This window comes from Cricetulus griseus, chromosome 2, assembly GCF_003668045.3.
Source record: "Cricetulus griseus strain 17A/GY chromosome 2, alternate assembly CriGri-PICRH-1.0, whole genome shotgun sequence".
Taxonomy (NCBI): domain Eukaryota; kingdom Metazoa; phylum Chordata; class Mammalia; order Rodentia; family Cricetidae; genus Cricetulus; species Cricetulus griseus.
The window spans coordinates 330,465,348-330,471,971 of record NC_048595.1 but is presented as its reverse complement, the minus strand read 5'-3'; positions in this window follow the sequence as shown (position 1 = coordinate 330,471,971).

The window sequence follows — 6,624 nt, the reverse complement described above, 5'->3', positions numbered from 1 at the left end:
TCTACAGTTGTTTGTTTTCCATCACTGCAACAAATTTGAGACAACTTATAAACAGAAATAGTTTATTAGTGCTCAAGATTTGGAGATTTTGGTTCATTGTGAGTTGGCTTTCTTCTTTTTCTTCTCTCTCTCTCTCTCTCTCTCTCTCTCTCTCTCTCTCTCTCTCTCTCTCTCTCTCTCTCTCTAGGCTTCTGGTGAGACCGTTCATTGTGGCAGTGTGGCAAAGCCATTTACCTCATGGGTGGTGAGAGAAAGAGAGGGAGGAAGGAGCCAGAATCCCCAAATCCTCTTCAAGGACATGCCTGAAATCACCTAAGACTCTTCACTAGCCCCATCTCGTAAAGCCACTATCTTCTTGTAGTGCCAGCTGCCAGGACTTTATTACATGGATCTTTGTGGGAGACGCTGTGGTACTTGTTTTAGAGCCAGTACTCTGTGAAGGCTCTCCTACTACCCCACCCAGATCAGATAATGAATGCATATTATGTTTTGCTGAGACTGAGAGCCTTTGACAAGAAGAGCTGTGTAGTACTATTGCACAAATTTAATCCATGCAAGCACAGGAAATAGTTGTAAGTTGGTAGTATCCAAATTTTCTTGGTACTTAATCTACATTCAGCTCACTGTTGTTGGTGTACTTCCCATCTTTTGTGACAAGAGGGAAAGCAAGAGAGAGAGGTTGTGACCAGAGAAGGAAGCCTATAATGTAGAGGTCAAAATTGCAAGAAGAATTTTAAGTATGAATGGCAAGTGTATGAAGAACTGAAGATGTTTATAAATGTCTTAAATAAGAACCAGAACTTTGGATAGGAACTTGACACAAAAGGAAAAAATGGGGCCTTTTGTCCAAAAAAGGATTAGGAATTTTAAGGCAGCTGGGCTTGGTGGTGCTAGCCTTTAGTCCCAGCACTTCTGAGGCAGGGGCAGGGTCTCTGTGGATTCTAGGCTAACCCTGTCTTCATACTGAGACACTGTCTCAAAACCAAAACCAAAACCAGAATTTCAAAGCAGTAATATCAAGACTTCAAAATAAAGACCTAAGAAGACATAGAAGACACAATTACACAGGTTATGCAACCTGTGTGGAAAAGATTAACAAGGGGGAATGAAAGGTTGGAAAGTGACTTGAAGCATTTATCTAAATAGTTTTATTATCAATAAAATCTTGGGTCAGTTATTGGGGTAAAAACCAGATAGATCAAGAAAATAGTGGAGGAGCAATCAGCTGATACTCTCTTCTCCATGCGTCTCAGATTGTTAAGGCCCACAAATCATTCCCAGCCCCTCTACTCTTCTAGGTGCCTCTATTGTATTATAACCCGAGTCCTCTAAAATCTCTATGGCTAATTCTGGTCAGCTAGACCAGACTCCACCCCATCTCATGTGCTATGTAGAAGATTGACATGATTTTTAGTGTAAGAGACTGTCAACTAGATGGAGTCACTTTCTCAGAGGGAGTGAATGTTGATCCAAGTGAGGAAGCCAAAGAAAAACACCAGGAACAGATTGCCAAGAGACCTCAGCGTCCTCGCTGAGAACTTCTGAGTCCAGTCAAATATAAGAGCCTTGAAGAGTAAAAAAATTATCAGATCATGGAAGAAAAAAAAAACGTGGTTTTTAAAGTTTAGAAACACAGCTATAAAAATGCATAGATTTGAATATGAAGGATTGCCATGAGTTTTGCAGGACACAACTGTTTCTATTCAACCAATATTTGTTGAGAGCCTGATAGATTCAGTAGACCTTCTCTTTAAGGTGGGAATTACTTGAGCTCACTTTATTTTTGGACATGGCATGCTTATCATTACCTGTGATAGGGAAGGATAGGGAGCAGAATTGGCAGAACCTGAGAAGCAGAACTGAGAGGCAGGTTCAACAAAGCCCAAGAATCATTGGTAGACAAGCTCTTAATGTCTTTGTGCTTGACTGTGGCTCATACTACGAATAAAAAAGTGAAGGACATGAGTGCCTAGGGTTCTCCATAGTTTTTAGTCCTAATAATGTGGGAAAAACATTTTGTACTAGTGAGATATGCATAATTATGAAAAAAAGCAGATCTTTGCCACTCACTGTTTTTAAGGAAACATTTTTAAGAGTAATTAATGAGTCAAAGTCTTAAAAAGCTTGAAGAGATTCCAGGAAATTATGATAATACATTATGTTTGGCACGATAAGGTAATGGGATCCATTTGTACTCCCTGACAAGGGATTACATCTATGTCATTCTCTGTTGTATTTGTATTTGAGAAAAGGGGGTTTCAGAACCCCACAAAGTGCCTGACTTGCACTGTTTTTGAGTGGGATTGCACCTTGCAGCCTTCCTGCTCTGAGGTAGTGGAGTCATAATTGCATTCTGCAGTCAGCCTGCTCCTGAGGCCAGCAATGGGATAGTTGCTTCTTGAAAGTTGGAGATGATAGCTAGAGGAGGTATGAATGTATAGGTTAAAGATTTATGTTTTGAAAACCAATCAGAATTTACTGATCTAAGGAAATGTTGACCATAAAAGTGTCATGAGATTGCAAATATATTCCAAGGGTACAATACTTGTTCAACATTTAATTGCAAACCCCTTTTTGGATAATCCCTTCAGTTGGCTTTTCTAGAGTGTTGTTAGTGAGAAATTAGCTTGAGAATTCTCCACATCAGCTTCTGTATTCACTCTAGCCCTATATTCTCTAGGATTTTTATTATGTAGTCATGTTGGATTTTGCCAATGGCTTCTTCCGTCTATTGAAACTATCATGTGATTGTCTTCTCTTAAATCCATTTATGTTTTTCATTACATTTATTGGCTTGTCTATGTGAAACCATTCCTACATTTCAGGGATAAAGCAACTTGGTAATAGTAGATAATGTTTTGGTGTATGTCTGTACTTTGTTAGCAAGTATTTTATTGAGCATATTTGAGTCTAGTTCATCAGAGACAATTGGCCTGTGGTTTTCTTTTTGTTCTTTCTTCACCTGGTTTTGGTAGTAGAGTGATACTGACTTCATGTGAGTTTTGGAGTGTTCCTTTTTTTCTGTTTTGTTTTGGTTTTTGTTTATTTTTTAATAGTTTATGAGGAGTTGGCTGAAGTCTTCTTTGAGGCATAAAGTAGAATTCTGCTGGCCTATCTGGGTCTGGACCTTTTGTAGCTAGAAGCCTTTTTATTACTATTTCAATCTCTTCATTTATTTTGGATCTATTTAGGTTGACTTCTTTTTGGTTTTGATGGTTTGAATCTAGAAATTTGTTTTAAGTTTTCCAACATAATTGGATACAGGTTTTTAAAGTACTCCCTTAAATTATTCTGAATTTCTTTGGTATCTGTTGTAATGTTTTCTTGTCCATTTCTGATTCTGTTAATTTGGCTCCTCTATTCTTCTTGGTTAGTTGGGTGAAGGGTCTGTCAATCCTGTTCATCTTCTTCAAGAACCAGGCCCTTTGATTTGTTGATTCTTTGTATTAATTTTCTGGTTTGTTCTATTTCATTAATTTATTTTCTAATTTTTATTATTTCTTGTCATCGACTGTGTTTGGATTTGGTTTGTTCTTGTTTTTGTAATTTTTTGAGTCATATCAAAGTCATTTACTTGTGATTTCTGATTTTTTTAATGTAATCATGTAGCACTATAAATTTTCTTGTAGGAGTGTGTTTGTGTCCTAGAGGTTTTGTTGTATTATCTTTTCATTTTCATTTATTTCTAGGAATTTTTTTATTTCTTGATTTTTCTTTGATCCATTCAGTAATGAGTTGCTTAATTTACTTGAGGTTGTGTATTTACTAGAGATTTATTTGCTGTCAGTTTTGTTTTATTGCATTGCAACCAGAAAAAATAAACAGTATTTCAGTCTTTTGGAATTTGTAAAGATTTGTTTTGTATCCCAGGATGTGGTGTTTTTAAGAAAAGCTTCAGTGTGTTGCTAGCTATTCTTTGACCTTTGGGTGGAATATTTTGTAGATATCTGTTCAGTACATCTGATGTACCATGTCAATGAATTCTAATGTTTATTTTTTGTCTTGAAGACCTGTCTATTACAGAAGGTGGGGTATTGAAATCCCTACTAATAATGTGTTGGTATTAATCTGTTTTTTAAAATCCAATAGTACATTTTAAATGAAATTGTACCAGAGTTTGGTGCATATATATTTGTTAGTAATCTCTTCTTAATTAACTGCTACCTTGTTTAGAATGAAGTGTCCCTTTTATTTCTTCTGATTAGTTTTAGTTTGAAGCCGATTGTTGTGTATTAAGATAGGGATGCCTGCTTGCTTCCTGATCCCATTTGATTGGAGTACTTTTGCCCTTCTTTTACTATAAGGTGATACCTATCTTTAGAGCCAAAATGCATTTCTTAGAGAATTTTCTTTCTTGATCCATTCAGTCAGCCTGTGTCTTTTGATTGGGAAATTGAGGCTTTAGATATTTAAAGTTATTGGTGAAATGTTTGTGTGTTCAATGCAGTAATCATGTTGCTGATTTTGAGTGGCATAATTTGTGCACCTAGTGATACCTTATGCTTTAATAAATATGTTCTTGTATTTCTTTCACAGTCTCTTGGCTGTGCTCATTGTTCTCTTCAGCCCAAGATATTGCTTCCTGTATTTTATTTATTTATTTATTTATTTATTTACTTATTTATTTATTTCAAGACAGGGTTTCTTTGTGTAGCTTTGGAGCCTATCCTGGCACTCGCTCTGGAGACCAGGCTGGCCTCGAACTCACAGATCCACCTGCCTCTGCCTCCCAAGTGCTGGGATTAAAGGCATGCACCACCAACACCCAACCGCTTCCTGTATTTTCTTTAGATTTGATTTGTTGGGTGTAATTTTTATTTAAGGCTGTTTTTTTTCATGGAATGTTATATCACTTTATTTCTCCTTCAATTGTGGCAAATAGTTTTGCTGGTTATATTAGTCTAGACTGGTCTTCATGGTCTTTTAGGACTTAGAATGCATTGCTCCAGGCTCTTTGAGATTTCAAGGTTTTCATTGAGAGACCAGCTGTTATTCTGATGAATTTTTCTTTTATATGAGATTTGTATGTTTTTCTCTTGCAGCTTTCAGTACACTTTCTTTGTTCTATATACTTAAGTGTTTTAACTCTGATAGGCTGTGAAGATTTTTTTTCTTATCTTATTTGGCTCTGTGTGTGCTTATTGTTTCTGTATAGGTATGTCCGTCCTTAGTTTGGGGAAGTTTTATTCTATGATCTAGTTTAAGATCTTGAAATTCTTCTCCCTCATCTGTACCTATAATTTGAAAGTTTGGTCTTTTCATGATGTCCCACATTTCCTGAATGTTCCTTTCTTGTGTTTTTAAAATTTGTTATATTGTAGTTTATTTGGTCTTGATACTCTTTGAATCCTGGTGTTCTGTCTTTTGCTTGATGCATTCTACTTGTAAGGCTTACCTTTGTGCTTTCTTGTTATTGGGCTCTCAGATTGAGAGTGACATTGCCCACATTATGTAGTGGGAAGAGTACTTGTTAATTCATCTAGTAATTCTCATTATAATGTAATTTTATGTATTATCACAGTATTCTGTGGACATGGTATGCACTTCAGAGAGCACCCAAGGCTAAGGACTGGAACAACCTAGGAATGCAGATATCACTCACCCCTTGTCATTCTCAGGTAAGATCTCACTGAATAGTATGGGCTAGTTCTAACTCAAGACCCTCCTGCGTCAGCCTGCCAGGTGCTGGAATGAAAGACATGCATCCTCATACCCAATACTGTAATTTCTTATTTATTTTTTCTTGTTATAACTTAGCTCTCATGAGTAAAAAATGAGAAAAGCATGTTTTTGATTTTAAAAAGCCTCATTAGAATAAGAATCCCCTTGTTAATCCCAAACACACACTTTAATTCCTTTCTTGCAATACAGTTATCTCACAATTTTTGGTTGAGTCTATCAGTGTTTTAATTATGATCACTATGTAGTGGTTCATAGCTGAGCTATACAATAAGCTGCAAAAATACTTTTATATAGTTATTCTTTTTTTTTTTTTCCTGAGACAGGGTTTCTCTGTATTGTTTTAGAGCCTGTCCTGGAACTTGCTTTGTAGACCAGGCTGACTTCTAACTCAGAGATCGCCTGCCTCTGCCTCACCTACAATTTACTATTTTTATTTTAAAATTATATTTATTTAAAATTCTTGTGAGTGCATGTTGTGTATGTGTGGGTACACGTGTATCACAGTATGTATGTGGCAAATTGGCTTGTGGAAGTCGATTATCTCCTACCATGTGGGTCTCAGGTATTGAACTCAGGTTGTCAGGCTTGTAGTCCAAGTACCATTGTGCACTGAGCCATTTCACAGATCTTACACGTTAAAGCTTATTTAGCACTAATCCTCCAAACTTTCTGACAAAACAGCAAATCCTTTCCAGTTTCAATGTCTGCCTTTTTTTTTTTTTTTTTTTTTCATTCTTTTGAGCCATCAGTCTAGTCAGCAGTGTTCTCCAATTCTGGGGAATTGAAATTTTTTCACTATTTCTTCCTGTCATTTCTCTCTTTCTAGAACCAGTTGTTGTCAGGTGTTAGTTATACTTCATATCCTTGGTTTTTCTTCTGCACTGTGGTATAAATGTTTACAAAGTGGAGTCAGAAATAGATTGATAACAAGTAGTTTATTAG